Source organism: Physeter macrocephalus, chromosome 7, assembly GCF_002837175.3.
Source record: "Physeter macrocephalus isolate SW-GA chromosome 7, ASM283717v5, whole genome shotgun sequence".
Lineage (NCBI taxonomy): Eukaryota > Metazoa > Chordata > Mammalia > Artiodactyla > Physeteridae > Physeter > Physeter macrocephalus.
The window spans coordinates 24,717,409-24,732,833 of NC_041220.1; the positions used below are offsets into that span (position 1 = coordinate 24,717,409).

A 15,425-nucleotide genomic window follows, 5' to 3' on the forward strand; every position below is an offset into this window, starting at 1 on the left:
TGGAGCAATGGTCTGTAGACACAAGTCCTGGGTGTTTGTTTTGGCTACTGTAGTGTGACTTTGGCTACATTTTAAACTGCCTTCATACTCCATTTCTTTTCATATGAAGTGCAGACAGAGAGGGATGATTTCTAAATTCTTTTCTAATTCTAAGATACAGACAAATCTCAGCTATTGTAATCATAAAGAGAGCAAATATTTGTGGAGTAGTATGGCATTTTCTGTGAAAATAGATTGTCTAATACGTTTTTTGAATTAAAGTTACTAAAAATCGAAGCAAAAGAGCAGAAAGCCTTAAATTAGTGGCAGAGGGCCTTCTCTGACAATAAAATGTACTTGCTGGAAATTTACAGTAGCTGTAAAATGAAAACAACTATTAAATCAAAATTGACTTAGTACATTCAGAGACACAAGAATAAAACCTACTAACAGCTCAACAGAATTGAACTGAATACTATGAGTAATAAAAGAGAGGTCCAGTGATGAATGCAGAGAACACTTATGGATGATTCTGAGTTGCAATATTTGACTTTCTGTGAGAATGAAGAGCTGAGTTCCAACCGTGTAGGTGCTGAGTTGATTAAAGAAGCTAAATTTACATTGGCATGGAGGTGTAAATGTATCATTGTGGTTTTCTCTCCCAGAATGTCTGAGACAGCCTGACACTGTCTGGAGAAGATTAGAATGAGCTCCCATCCAACACCTGGCTCCCAGGGGCCCCTCCCTACCCAGACCACTAACTGGGTATCTTCACCTGTGTCTGGCTCTGCGATGTCGAGCACATGGAGGCAGGGAGGGAGACCAGAAAGCCCATTTGGTGTCAGGTAGACTTGAGATTTTGAATTCTGACTCAGGCTACTTGAGTGAGTCACTTAACTTGTCCAAGCCTGTTTCTCCACCTTCAAAATGAGCTTAATAAATAGCAACTGTTACATTGTTCTGACTTATATTTTTGGCTTAGTCTTTGCTGGGATTTACATTCCAAGCTGAGTTTTTACTAGCTTTTATACCAGGTTGCATGCTTCTGGATTTTGTTTGTGGAAGAGAAATCCCTGCCTTGTACCTAAATGATGTCCCTATTCTTTGACTATAGCTCTGTACCCAGTTCCATTTCTTATTTCTCAACACCTATGTATGTAACCATACACACAATATGGCCGGGCAAAACAGAACTAGCCTTCAAATGAATTACAGATATTTCCAAATAAAACATGAGTAGTATAAAATCAATGATTTCTTTCTTAACTAATAAAATCCAAGCGTTCAGATCAATTGATTCTTAAATCTAACCAGGTTGTTTGCTTAGTTTAAGTCTTAATATTGCAACCACCTCTCTCTCCAAACTTTTGAAAAGAATTCACACCTCTTAATATTTTATCTATCGCTCAGATAAGCAAATACCTGATCACTTTCATAACTCACTAAAGGTTCATCTTAGCTGCTTCCTCATTCCTCTGTGCTGTTTCATTTTGCCCTTTGTGGGGAGCTGCAGGGAAATAGCCCTAGAATGGGACATTGCTCATGTTTATGAAGCTTTTCCTTCTTATGGGATCACAGAAGAGTAATACATTATGATTAGTTTTTTTTTTTATTGGAGTATAGTTGATTTACAATGTTGTGTTGCTTTCTGCTGTATGGCAAAGTGAATCAGTTATACATATACCTATATCCACTCTTTTTTAGATTATTTTCCCATGTAGGTCATTACAGAATATTGAGTAGAGTTCCCTGCACTCTACAGTTAGTATCCTTAAATAAGACAGACTAAACCCACTGAATATTTTCTAAAAGATAGATTGTTTGCATTGAGGTAAAATGAGCAGATCTACTAATTCCTTGGCTGATGGCCCTCTTGTTTAGGAAACCCACATGCTTGCTCTAAAAAGAAGCAAAAGAGAAATTTTCACTTTTGTACACCAAATAAAACAAAATGAAATGACAATTGGATTTCGCTGTGGACCCACAATCTTTGCTTGAGAGAGAGTCTCAAAAAGCAGAAGAGCACGTTCTTACATTTGCTGAAACCAGCTCATCCTGCAGAATCTGAACTAGAAGGTGAGAGCAACCCCTTTCTCACTAAGGGAGCAAAGTCAGCTCAGGGGCCCTGCAAGAGTCAGACACCCAAATGTTCCCATCTTAGGAAGAGGATTGGGGTTCAGAGTGAAGACCATGGAAACTGGTGAGACTCTTTAACTGGTTTGGATGTCTTGATGTCAAGAAATATCAGTTGCCATAAGAAAAAATACACATATGGTCCTGCCCAGAGATAGAGGAGGGCTCAAATGTTGAAGACTTTGAAAAAATGCACATTCAGCATTGTTATAGTAAAATCCTGGGACATACCTTTTCATGTTAGATAGTAAACATTTTGTTTTTAAATTTGTGCTCACTGCTGCCTCTAAAATAGTCTCCTCTTACATAGTAGGAGCTCACATATCTATTAAAAATATTTCTTTAAAATTCTCCTACCCAGAAGATATTCAAGTGTTTTGAAAAGAAACACCCCTTATGGAATGGCAAGAAAATGAATATTTCTGGCATCTCCCTTTTGCCCTTTTCCTCACCTCCTTCATTCTGACATGTATACCTGTTGAAAATCTTGCTTGCCATGATAGATAATCATTTTGAATGATCTCTTAAAACCTGGAGTTAAAAAATACTATCCCCAAACACCTAGTAACATCTCTCTAAAATTTCACTCTCCATTGAACTAAAGGAGCAATATACTTTTGCCCAAATAATTTGTTATGGATTCATGGTAGTAACCATGTGGTTTCCATTCTCAGCTGGACAATCAACATTTCTTCAATAATTCTTTCTCTTTTGCTAATCAGATCAATTCCACCAAATCCTTTCACAAACTGGAATCCTTCTTGTGATTTATCTGTGACAATTTCCAATGTAGCTCCAAATTTTTTATAGTTGTTAGCAAACCATTCCAGCAGGGGCATGCTCTCAGTCAGTTCATGTTCTTATCCTGTCTCTTTGTCTGTAAAATGAGATTTATCCTTCTCTTGTTCTGGAGTTAGAGAATTTTCTTCCCTTCTGTGTCTTGGCAATGAAAAATATATCTCATTATATCCAGATTTTCATAGACTATTAGAATCTCTACAGCTCCCATTTCTAAAGCCTTTAGTGTATCTTCAACTCCAAAACAGTACTTGCCCGTGTCCTGACTGATTTCATCAAAGTATTGCCCTATTAACTTCTTCTCTTGAATGAACTTCACGTTGGAGAGGACTTCTTCGGTAGATAACTAGATATCTTGGTTGAATCCATTTTCACCACCATAAGATATATCAGCTAATTTTAAAACTTTTGATTGCAACCTCTGATCAAACATGTCAGATTGACTTAGTTCAGTTTTAAAGTCAGCTGATCCAGCTAAAACGAGACCAGCCACATTCACTTTGTCCCCAGGAATAAACAGCTCCACAGCAGTCTCAGCTACTTTCCCAACGTAGCTATGTCGCTTTTCCATTCTTAAGCGGGCAAAATGCAAGGCTGACTGACCTCCTCTACCATGTTTCTTTGGGAGATCCACAGTGAGTTTGTGCAGGACTTCTCTTGTATTTCCTTAGAGTGTGCCAAAAAGTGCACCACTACCATCTATTACAATGAAGCCAAACTTGCTATCGTCTGAAAGTAGTGCTATAAGAGCCTCTGTATGGAATTTGTCACACAGATACAATGACGTATTGATTGGTTTGAAAGGTTCAAAGTCAATGTTGACTTTCTTTTCCTTTCCTTCTTCTGTTACAATGGTACCACAGTAAACAACCGGGCCAACTTTCTTTTCCTTTCCTTCTTCTGTTACAATTGTACCACAGTAAACAACCGGGCCATTGGGCGGTACTTTGCTATAAAGTTTGAGTCTTCGTTGTACAGATGTCATGGCTCCCAGGACTGAAAGGTAGTTTACTCGTGACTTAATGTTAGATGCAGTTCAAACTCATCTGCTAACATTTTTGCCACTCGTGAAATCTGGGCTTTGGGAGGAATGAGCAATGATATCATGCTTGTGCCATTGCCGAGGGCCGCCTCCAAGTTTTAATGAGCTTTTTGATATTCCGGAGCTCCACGTTCCTGTCGGCAGCACTGGGGGCGTCCGTCATCTCGCTTCCTCCTCCCTAAGGGCCCAGAGTCCTGGGCGGCAGCGGCTGCTCATCCCCAGCGGCGGCTCTCGACAATTTCTAATTTCAGTAATTTTTTTTTACCTTGCCTTTTGTGACATCATTGACTCATCTTTCCTCCTACTTATGGAAAACTGTTGGAAAAGCATGAACTTTGCCATCAGTTAGACCAAAATTCGAATACTGAAACTTCCACTTACATAGCGTATGATCTTTTAAGTTAATGATTTAACTTTTTTCCCCCACTGTACTCTTTTATGATTTGAACCACAATTCAAGTCTGAGAATATGTAACCGATAGTGATGCTTATTAGCACTACAATAGAATTCTTGGCAGCAGTAAACAGTAGAGATGGGTCATTTTTTCTTGCCACTTTTTAAATCTTCACCTTGCAATGAGTTATTACTATTTTTTATTGAAGTATAATTGACTTACAACATTATATTAGTTTCAGGTGTACAACATAATGATTTCACATTTGTATACATTGTGAAATGATCAACACAGTAAGCCTGAAAAGAAAATCTCTACACAGAGCCAGCTACATGATTTGCAAGGGTCCAGTGTGAAAGGAAAACATGTGGTCCTTGTTCAAAAGACGAGGAAAAAAAGTGACATTAAAGGTACTAAATATAGAGTTTTTCCTTTCTTTCTAAGTCTCTCTCAACCTGTCATGGCGTTTTAGTTGCTATTTAATGTTGAACTCTTGGCTTGGGAATACTCATTGGGTACAGATGCTCACAGGTGCCCCGTGATTTGGTGGGTGCACAGCCCACCAGCTGCAGGGCTTCCCCTCCCTGCATCCACCACTGCACAGCACCATGTCACAACTGCAGGCAGGGAAATAAATCTTCCCTTCCCATGACCTGCCACCCCAACTCAGGATGGACTGGAGATGGCCAAAGATAACAGCCTACCTGGATAAGTCCGTTATCAAGATGGAGAGGGCAAGAAGCTCACCTTTGCCTAGTGACCCACTGAACAAACATATAGAGGCACTGCCTGCCCGTGGAAGGGACAGCCACTGCCAAGTCTGCCCTGAGATGCTTCAGGGTGCCTGCATCACCTGGACCCTACCCACATCCACATTCAGGCCCCCAGAAGAGGCAGGGTACAACAGCGGTTGCTGGGTAGAGAAAAGGAACAAGAGTAATGGGGAGATGGGTGCCATGGGGGCAGGGACGGGCTGTGGAGAACATATCCAGGGAGTGTTGAGGCAATGGGAATCCGGGCTGCCTATAGCGGGACCGCCTGTGAGCTGAGGCTCCAAGCCTCCAATACATGCAGAGAGCGTTAAACCCCAAACACAGGGCCCTTCTGAACTTGGGGCCCTGTGTGACCACACTGGTCCAGCCTTCATGAAGCCCACCTTGTCTGTGAACAAATGTGTTTTCTGTTAATCTGGCCAGTGGGAGCTCAGCATCACTGTAATGTCGAGCATGTTTCTCAAGCATTTTCACCAACAGAACAATGGATATCTAACTCAGAATCCCCATAGGTAAATCACATCCTCCTCTCCTCATCCTCCCACATCATCATCCTCTCCTCATCCTCCCACATCCTCCTCTCCTCATCCTCCCACATCCTCCTCTCCTCATCCTCCCACATCCTCCTCTCCTCATCCTCCCACATCCTCTTGTCCTCATCCTCCCACATCCTCCCACATCATCCTCTCCTCATCCTCCCACTCATCCTCTCCTGCTTTCCCAACACTACCTATGGCCCTGGGAGCACCAACTACTCTGTGAAACACAGTTTGAAAATTTAAGTTAAAAAAAAGGTTAATTCATATTCAACAGTCTAGGAAAACTTTGGCATTTCAAGTTTAATTTGCTTTCATTTTCTATAAAGATTCAAAAGGCAAGCAGGCTGTATTTATAAGGTAAATAATTATTTTAAATATTTCAAAAAGAAAATAATCCATTTGGCCCTGTATTTAACTATCAGAGTTGAGTAAAACAATCAATTTTGTGTCATTGTTTTAAAATCAGGAATCTAACCTGTATTTATTTCCCTTATTACACACCCATCTCCTATTTCTGTTTTCTATTCTTTTGTTACTTTTATCTGAGATTATAGACCCTGATTATGAATTTTCAACAACTTCAAATTTTAAATACAGGAATATTTTTGAGTTTGCACTTTAAATTTGAGAATTTTCTGAAGACACTAAAAAGTTCTTTGCATATTTGTAACTAGTCTCATTGCTCAACACTAACCAATTTGCAAGTACTTCCCCATTTTAGAGACTTTGATCATGATTAAACTCCTAATTGAGTGGAGTACATCCTTGAGGTTTGGTTTTGTTTCTTTCATTCATGAGAGGGGCATGAGTGTTATATTTTTTGGAGCTTTTACACATATAAAAATGTTTTCTGTTACTATGACTCATGAATGACATCATGGCATGGTTTGGGATTCCCAATCTTTTAATCTCAGATCTCTATAGACAACATTCTATTCTCTACTGGAATTTAATATTCAAAAGAGCTTCCTACTCTTTATATTTGTAATTTAAAATATTTTATTAATTCTTCCTGGAACATAAGAGATGCTGGTCTTTCCTGCATAGAAAAGTATTCTTCTATTATATCTTTGGTTATAGTGTCTCATTTACTTGCTTTGTTTCCTCTTATAGAATATCTTTTTATCAACATAGTAAATCTCTTCTCTCTCTTCTTCGTATATGTCACACTTATCATTTTTATTATTTCTCCCCCTTCTCTGGGAGAAATTTTGAAGTTTTTTGCTTACATCACTGATTTGATTTGTTTGGCATCAATCCTGTTCTAACGACTTCAATGAGAATTTTAACCCTGTTATTCCATTTTTAAATTTCTTCAAAGTGTTGTTTTGTTTGTATGTTTGTTTTTATCTCATCCTGTTCTTATCTTACTCTTTGCAGTATTTTCATTCTAATATGAAGTGAGCTCTATTTAGGCCCAAGGTTTACAGACACATTGCTGTTATAGATGGCCCCCCGCCATCCTTGCTGTCACTTGTGTATTTGTCAAAACCATCCTCTCAACTGTGTGCAACCCTGGCTCAATTTCTGATACCTCAGAAACATTCATCTGGCTCTGAAATGGAAAATTCGGCTCTTACTTTTCAGTGTCTTTACTCTAAGGGGGATAACATATACCCTAAGGCAGCCCTCCATGGTTTAATCAGGTGAGTCCATGAAAAATTGTATTTTGCCAGCAAGCACCACTTCCAGGGCCCTCCCTCCTTCAATTTATACAGCTTTACCTGGAAGGTCATTCCCTAGGATACACATGTCACTCTCCATTTGTCCCTCCCCCGGCCTTGTTATACAAGAGGCACTGCATTGGATGAGAGCAATCTCAGCTGTCTCAAAAGACAGTCAGTAGAGGAAAGTTGCTCAGTTTTCTCATTAATGTAATATATGTTGCTTTAAAAACAAGTAGTAAAAATGAGTCAAAACTTCTTTCTCCTCTTTTCATTTCCAGCTGTGTCATTCTAATTCAGAGAATAGATTGCATTCAGGCCACTTATAAAGCTTCTTCATCCAATTGCTCCAAGATTTTAAAGTTGATGGAAATATCCTTCAATGTCTGTCATACGCATCTGATTTCTGACCTTATTTTTAAAGCTATTGTTAATGCTTGCGTTTCCTTATAATTCTGCCTGTAACTTATTTGCGAGTTAGGAGACGGCCTGTCATGATCTCAGCCCAGAAGTCAGTGTCTTCTAAATGCAGGTGTAATTAACAGGCTAATGAATGTCACAGCCATTTTATTACTTACATGGAAACAATTAACAAAACCAAGTTGAAGCAGTGTTACTGGATGGAAAGAACAGCAGTGTCAGAAAATTTAGAGTTACGTTTTTACCCCCATTTATTAATTGTGTGACCTTAAATAAGTCACATAACCTTCTTGAATCTGTTTATTTTTTCATAAAGGAGCAATATAAATAACACTTGTTCTAGGGACCCACAGGGGTGTTGTGAGGACCAAATGGGTTAGCACTTGTAAAAGCCCTTTGTAGTCATTATCACTCTAGACCCAGTTATTGCTCTCACTCCCATGACCTTGGCCTCATCAGTGGCACATTGAAGCAGCTGAGCTAACTGAGCTAACAAGTCATAGGAGTGTTTCATTAATATTAATTTCTGACCCTTCGCCGTTACTGAATATGAAAAGTAAATGGTAATTGTGAGTGCTCTAGCCTCTGCCATTCAAAAAAAAGGAAAAACAGATATCTTTTATTGCCAAGTGTTAAATTTACATGAATTTTACCTAGGGTAAAACTTCCTAGGGTTCCATAAATAGAGGATTTCTTTCATATTTTCTTCCTTATCATCCATAAGAACATGTGATTTTTCAGACTCTGACTGTACTTACTACCTCTTAGCTGCATAAAGGATAAACCAAATGAGACCAGAGTCACAGATAAACTTTCGCTGTTATTAAATTATATTAGAACAAAACTGTAGACAATTAACATTGGAAAGTATTCTGTAGAAAAGGAAGCAATGAAAGATTGGTCTTTAATGGTCTTTAAGGCTAATTGAAGGCAGGGAATTCTAAATCGAGTTCTAATTTACAGGCTAATAAATGCCACAGACGTTATTAACATGAAAGTTAGCAAACATATAAGAAGAGACTAGTTTGGAATATGGCAATTCTAAGCACGTGGAAATAGAGCACACATCAATAACACATTTTCTTTTTAATCAGTGTATAATGCATTCCCCTAAGAGGAGAGCATACTAAAAACTTCTAGGCTTTTAGCCCTAGTTGCAAGTGCTCATGAATGAAATGGCCAAACTTCATGGCATAGCAAACGTTTTTAAAAAGCAAGGACCTGTGTTGGAATATGACAAAGCCGTCTCTTTAAGCCTGTAATCCTGTCTTCATTCTCTATGTAATATGACTTTTCCCTTCACTTTGCAGATAGGAAAACTAAGCTAAAGAGAAATTGAAGGATACCAATGTCCTTATCATTTGACACTTTGCATTAGTTTTTCATGTCTTTTCTTCTTAGTAAACTAACTATGCCTACAGTTCAAGACTATGTCTTACCCATCATAGACCAACACAGCCTTGGATATAGTTACTCAGTGTGCACTGCCCTAGAGCTACACCCCTCTGATACCTGTTTCTAACACATTCAAGGAAGGAAATGGTTCACAGCAGGTCTGTCATCTTTCCTCTAACCTCTGGGATTCCTGGAAACATTAACTTAGGAAATCACAAGAGGATATTGCAAATTCTGGAGGTTCCCCAAGACCACCCTCATGTGCAAGGATTTGTTAGAAGGACTTACAGAACTCAGAAGGGCTGTTATACTCAAGGCTACAGTTTATTATAGCAAAATCAGCAAAGGGAAGGAGCACAGAGGGCAGGTTCCAGGACTGACTGTTCCAAGCATGAGCTTCCAGGTGTCCTCCCCCAGTGGAGTCTGTGGACAGTGCCTGCTTCTCCCAGCAACGATGTGTGACAGTACATACAGAGTGCTGCCAGCCCTAACTTGGGTTTGTTTGTTTGTGTTCAGTTTCATTGAGATATAATTGACAAATAAAACTGTCAGATATTTAAAGCCTAAATTGTGATTATTAAAAGAATTTTTCCCATCTAGTTAATTAACACATCCAACACCTTAACATATTTATCTCGTGGGGTTTTTTTTGTTTGTTTTTTTTTTTTAGTGAGAACATCTTAAGTTCTGCTTTCTTAGAAAATTTCAATTATACAATACAGTGTTAGAGGGAGAGGTTGGTAAAAGGACACAAACTTATAGCTATAAGATGAATAAGGTCTGAGGATCTAATGTATAACATGGTGACTATAGTTGATAACACTGTACTGTATAATTGATAATTGCTAAGGGGTTCAGAAATTTTTACAGGAGATTAACCACATAGACTTTCTGCCCATGGCTGACCTCAATCTCCAGTCCCTTCATAGGTCAAGCTGATACCACATGGCCCAAGACCCCCACCATAAATCAGATTGGCCTAGACCACCAGCAGTGGCCTAATACCTCCAGTTAAACAGGCAGGACATTCCAAGGTTCCAAGGGCTTAGAGCTTACCTCCTAGGAGCTGGGAACAAAATGCAAGGTTAATCATATATATATTTTGTTGTTTTGTGACAACACAACAACAAAATATATGTTGTTTGTTGTTTTTTACTCTATCCTTACTATACTGAGACTATACTGACTATACTGAGACTACCTGCACTATATCCAAGAAAAATCAGAATTGGTTGAAGTTGTTATGCTGAGATTGTGTATCAAGTAATTATAGCTGCTACTAACAGGATCAATTGCACTGGAGCCAGATATAAAAGCTCAAGACATCCCAGAGCTGAAGGCTTCTCCAGGCTGAAGTCGTCCATGTCTAATCAGTCTATTGTCTTCTGACCACAGCCCCACCCCTGCAATGAGGAGAGTTTGAGGGATATTTGGAAACTATATCTAGTTGGAGCAATGAGACCTCCCCTATGCTATGGCCAGTCAGACTGTAGGTTTTCTATCCCATATCCTTTCTTCTAGCTAAGTGAACTTGGTACTATGGAAAACCTATTGTATCTCATGAGTTTTATTATCAATTCAAACCCAAGACACCTGCTGGTGGTTGAGCAGAGTGGGTTTTGGATTATAAAACTAGTATTATTTGATGCCAACAATATAACTGACCTCTTTAATTTTTCCAACTAATTGTTTTAGTCCCCACCAAACTTTATTAGCAGTAAATACATAATCTCTCTTTTGAGATTTTCCTCACCATTATTCCTGTGTCTGACCTGGTGAATTGTTCAAGATATCTGGAGGCAAACCCAGTCAGTGTCACTGTGGTCCATACTAATCCACCATAAATTTGGGAAGAAGATTTAAATCTAGGACTTCTCCTTTTGAGATTCTTGGGAATTTTATACAAGCTGGTCTATAATGAGGAGAGAAGAAAGAGATTGCTGAGGTACAAGGTGTTGGGAAGAAAATAAAATCTAATGGGATAATGGAGCCTGTGTGAGTAGAGACACATGCAGTGTGTGTGTGTCCCCCATTGTTCCTTGCTGCCCTATTCACAAATAATGTCTGTGATGCCCAATGAGCACAGAGTTCTGTTGGAACCACTATGCTTGGGAGTTCAGTGAGATTTAGTGAGTACAAGGTAAGCATATTCCATCTATGTCTGGGTAAGTTGGGCTCTGACAGTCTCAAGAAGCCATGCTTTCTCTTAGAGCCAAAACTTGCTTGAAAGAAGGCAATAGCATTCTGTGAAGTATATACAAACAGCCAATAAACCCTGTCATTTCCTTTCTTACTAATGTTACTTCCCTGTATTAGCCAACCGCTTATGCTGAAAATGATGACATAGAAAGGAAAGGAAAGATAGGGCAATTCATATTTCTTTGCTCTTTAGTTCTGTCTTACTCATCAGTAAGCTGAAGGTAGACAGTGTTGATAGAATGGGTGTGTGTCAAGAATTAAAATAAAAACAGTTGAATTACTTTTGTGCAGCATTTCCATTATTATGTTAATAATGAAGTACATAGGCAATAATGATCTACAAAATATAAATTGTGTAATTTCAGTGATGCTGCATACTAGTTATATACTTTTATATTTCTGTTTAAAACTAGCATTACACACTATAAAGAGGCTAATTATTTAAACTTAATTTTTATTTACTTAAAAAGAGAGTAAAAAGCAAGCAAAAAATACATTATGGAGGATTCTGGGAAGATGGCAGAGTAGGAATCACCAGAAATCTGTCCTCCCATCTAGATAACAATTGCACTGCCAGAATCTGTCTGATCTAAATATTTTGGAACTCTGGAGTCCATTGAAGGTTTGTAACTTTCAGGGGAAACCTTGGGCAGTAAATTGTGATTAATTTCAGTCAATTTCAACTCTTACAACAATTTCAACTCTTAGCTACCCATCCCCCACACCTCAGCCACAGCTTGCAGGTGCCAGAGTGGGCAAAAAGGACCTTGTTCTCCAAATATTGAGGATCTGATCACTTATTGCTGCTTCTGATTCCACAGGTGCAGACAAAGAAGCAGGAGGTCATTGTTGGTTACATCTCCCCCAGTTGTTGCAAACCCATCCCCCTCTGGCTGAAGTCAATTCCAGGAAATTTAATAGGTCTCCTTTTCATTTTCCTATTTTTGCTTTTTTGAGAGCCATATGTTAAGACTAGAACATTCCAAAACAACTGCATGAATGGGGAAAATTAGTAAGTGAGTGTGTTTGCCCAAGGAAAGGCTCAGAAAATATCTAAGAAGGCTTACGTTTACAACTCAGGCTGATCCTTTGTATGTATGTAGCCTGTAACAGCAAAAAATAAACAAATAAATAAAATAATAACAAGAATACAGCACACACTGGGGAAGGGGAAGAATCTGATTTCCAGAGTTACCACATTATTGGATTCAAATGTCTTGTTCTCAACAACAACAAAAAAATTACAAAGCTTACAAAGAACAATAAAGTATGATCCATTTAAAGGAAAAGCTACATCAACAGCAACTGTACTTGAAAAAGACCTGATGACAGATCTACTAGACAAAGACTTTAAGACAAGTGTCTTAAAGATGCTCAGAGAACTAAAGGAAGATGTCAAGAAAATGATGGATGAAAAAATACAAATATCAATAAAGGGAAAGAAAATTTAAAATAAATTAAAAAGAATTCCTGGATCTGAAAAGTATAATAACTGAAATGAAAAAATTATTAGAAGGATACAAAGGCAAATTTGAGCAGGTGGAAGAAGGAATCAGTGACCTTGAAGGCAGGACAATGGAAATTATTGAGTCTGATGAGGAGAAGGAGAAAAAAATTAAAGAAAGATAAACAGAGCCTAAGGGACCTGTGGGACACCATCAAGAAGACCAACATATGTATCATGAGAGTTCCAGAAAGGGGAGAGAGAGAGAGAGCAATAGAAAAACCTAAAATTCACATGGAATCTCAAGGGACCCTGAATAGCCAAAGTGATCTGAAAAAGAAAAAAAAGCTGAAAAACTCACAGTTCCTGATTTCAAAACTTACTATGAAGCTACAGTAATCATAACAGTATGGTACTGGTATAAAAAGATATATAGCCCAATAGAATAGAACAGAAATTCCAGAAAGAAACACTCACATATATTATAAAATAATTTTTGACAAGGATGCCAAGACCATTCAATGGGGAAAGGACAGTCTTTTCAACAAAGAGTGCTGGGAAAATTGGATATCCACATGTAAAAGAATGAAGTTGGACCCTTACTTAACGTCATATACACCAAAAATTAACTCTAAATGGATCAAAGCTCTAAATGTAAAGTATAAAATTCTTAGAAGAAAACATCATGACATCGGATTTAACAATAATTTCTTGGATATGATACCAAAGACACAGGCAAGAAAATAAAAAGGAGACCAATTGGACTTCGTGAAAATATTTTAAAAATTGTGCATCAAAAGACAATATAAACAGAATAAAAAGGCAAACCAGAGAATGGGAGAAAATGTGAAAATCATATATCCGATAAGAGATTAATATCCAGAATATATAGAGAACTCCTAAAACTCAACAACAGGAAAAAGAAACAACCTGATTCAAAAATGAACAAAGAACTTGAATAGACATTTCTTCAAAGAAGATATGTAAATGGCCAATAAGCACATGATAAGATGCTCAATATCACTAATCATTAGAGAAATGCAAATCAAAGCCACAGTGAGGTACCATCTCTCACCCCTGTTAGGATAGCTACTATCAAAAGAAAAACCAAAACCAAACAGAAAATAACATGTGTTGGCAAAGATGTGAAGAAATTGGAACCCTTGTGTACTCTCAGCAGGAATGTAAAATGGTACAGCCACAATGGAAAACAGTATGGCAGTTCCTCAAAAAATTAAAAATAGGATTGCCATCTGACCCAGCAATTCCACTTCTGGATATATACCCAAAATAATTGAAAGCAGGGTCTTGAAAAGATGTGAATATGTACAGAATTGTACATTGTACATATGGCAGAATTATTCACAATAACTAAAACCTGGAAGTAACCCAAGTGTCCATCAACAGATGAATGAATAAGCAAAAAATATACCTACAATAAAATATTATTCAGCCTTAAAAGGGAAGGACATTCTGACATATGCTATAAAATGGATGGACTTTGAGGATATTTTGTTAAGTGAAATAAACCAGTCATAAAAAAGACAAACACTATGTGACTATTAATGTGATATTTAGAGTAGTCAAAATTATAGAGACAGAAAGTAAAATGGTGGTTGCCATGGCCTCAAGAAAGGCAATATGGGGAGTTATTGCTTAATGGGTGCAGTTTCAGTTTTATAAGATGAAAAGAGTTATAGAGATGGGTAATGGTGATGGTTGCACAACATGATGAATGTATTTAATACCATTGAACTGTATACTTAAAATTGTTTAGATGGTAAATTTTTTGTTATATATGTTTTACCACAATTTTTAAAAATTGGCAAAAAACCAACTATAACAAGTCGAGTGAGACCTTAGAAGAAAAGAAAAAAAAATTTTCTACTTTAGTATCTACAAAAGCACATTATCCTACTTTTTATCAAGTGGCCCTGCATTTTTAATTTGCTCTGGATCTTGCAAATTATGTTAACCAGCCCTGCAATGAAAGTTTTAGTCAGGTATCAAAAAATATTATATGACTGGACCAACTTAAATATGATTGAATTAGCTGACAGAATCTTTCAAGAAGTGCAAGAAAATAGAAACAAGTTTACAAAGATACAATACACCTGGGCTTGCCAGAGTCTTACAACTGAATCAGACAAGTATGGTGGAGCCTGGACAGTCTTTCCAGCCACCTACTTATCTTAAACACTATTCATTACACTGATGAAAGTTATTTTGGGTTAAATCACATCACATATTTTAGGCTAATTAAAAAACTCTCTGGTATAGATTTTGAGAACAATATTTTTAAAGCAACAACATCTGGAGTGTGGATTTCTGATTGGGGCACTTTGAAAGCTAACCAACCAGCCCTAGAGCATAGGTTAAAATTCACTTGCATACACATACGTTCGACCAATTACATTGCTCTGACAGTATAACACCCAGGCCAATCCCTCTCAGAGCTCTAGTACCCTTCCCTTGCAGCCAAACAGGAACTGATTCCCCCCCCCCATTAGCTTTATATATATTTAAATCTATCCGTTCTTTAAATAAAAAATACTCCCCATCCCTATCTTCCCCTCTCTCTGCTGCATGTACACACACACACACACACACACACACACACACACACACACACAAGCAGCTGCCT

At 37.9% G+C, this 15,425-nt stretch overlaps 1 pseudogene; it reads right to left on the reverse strand.

The window, feature by feature from the left end:
• Nucleotides 1–2,753: 2,753 nt before the first annotated feature.
• On the reverse strand, nt 2,754–3,895 carry LOC102978226 (eukaryotic peptide chain release factor subunit 1-like; annotated as a pseudogene).
• Nucleotides 3,896–15,425: the final 11,530 nt, after the last annotated feature.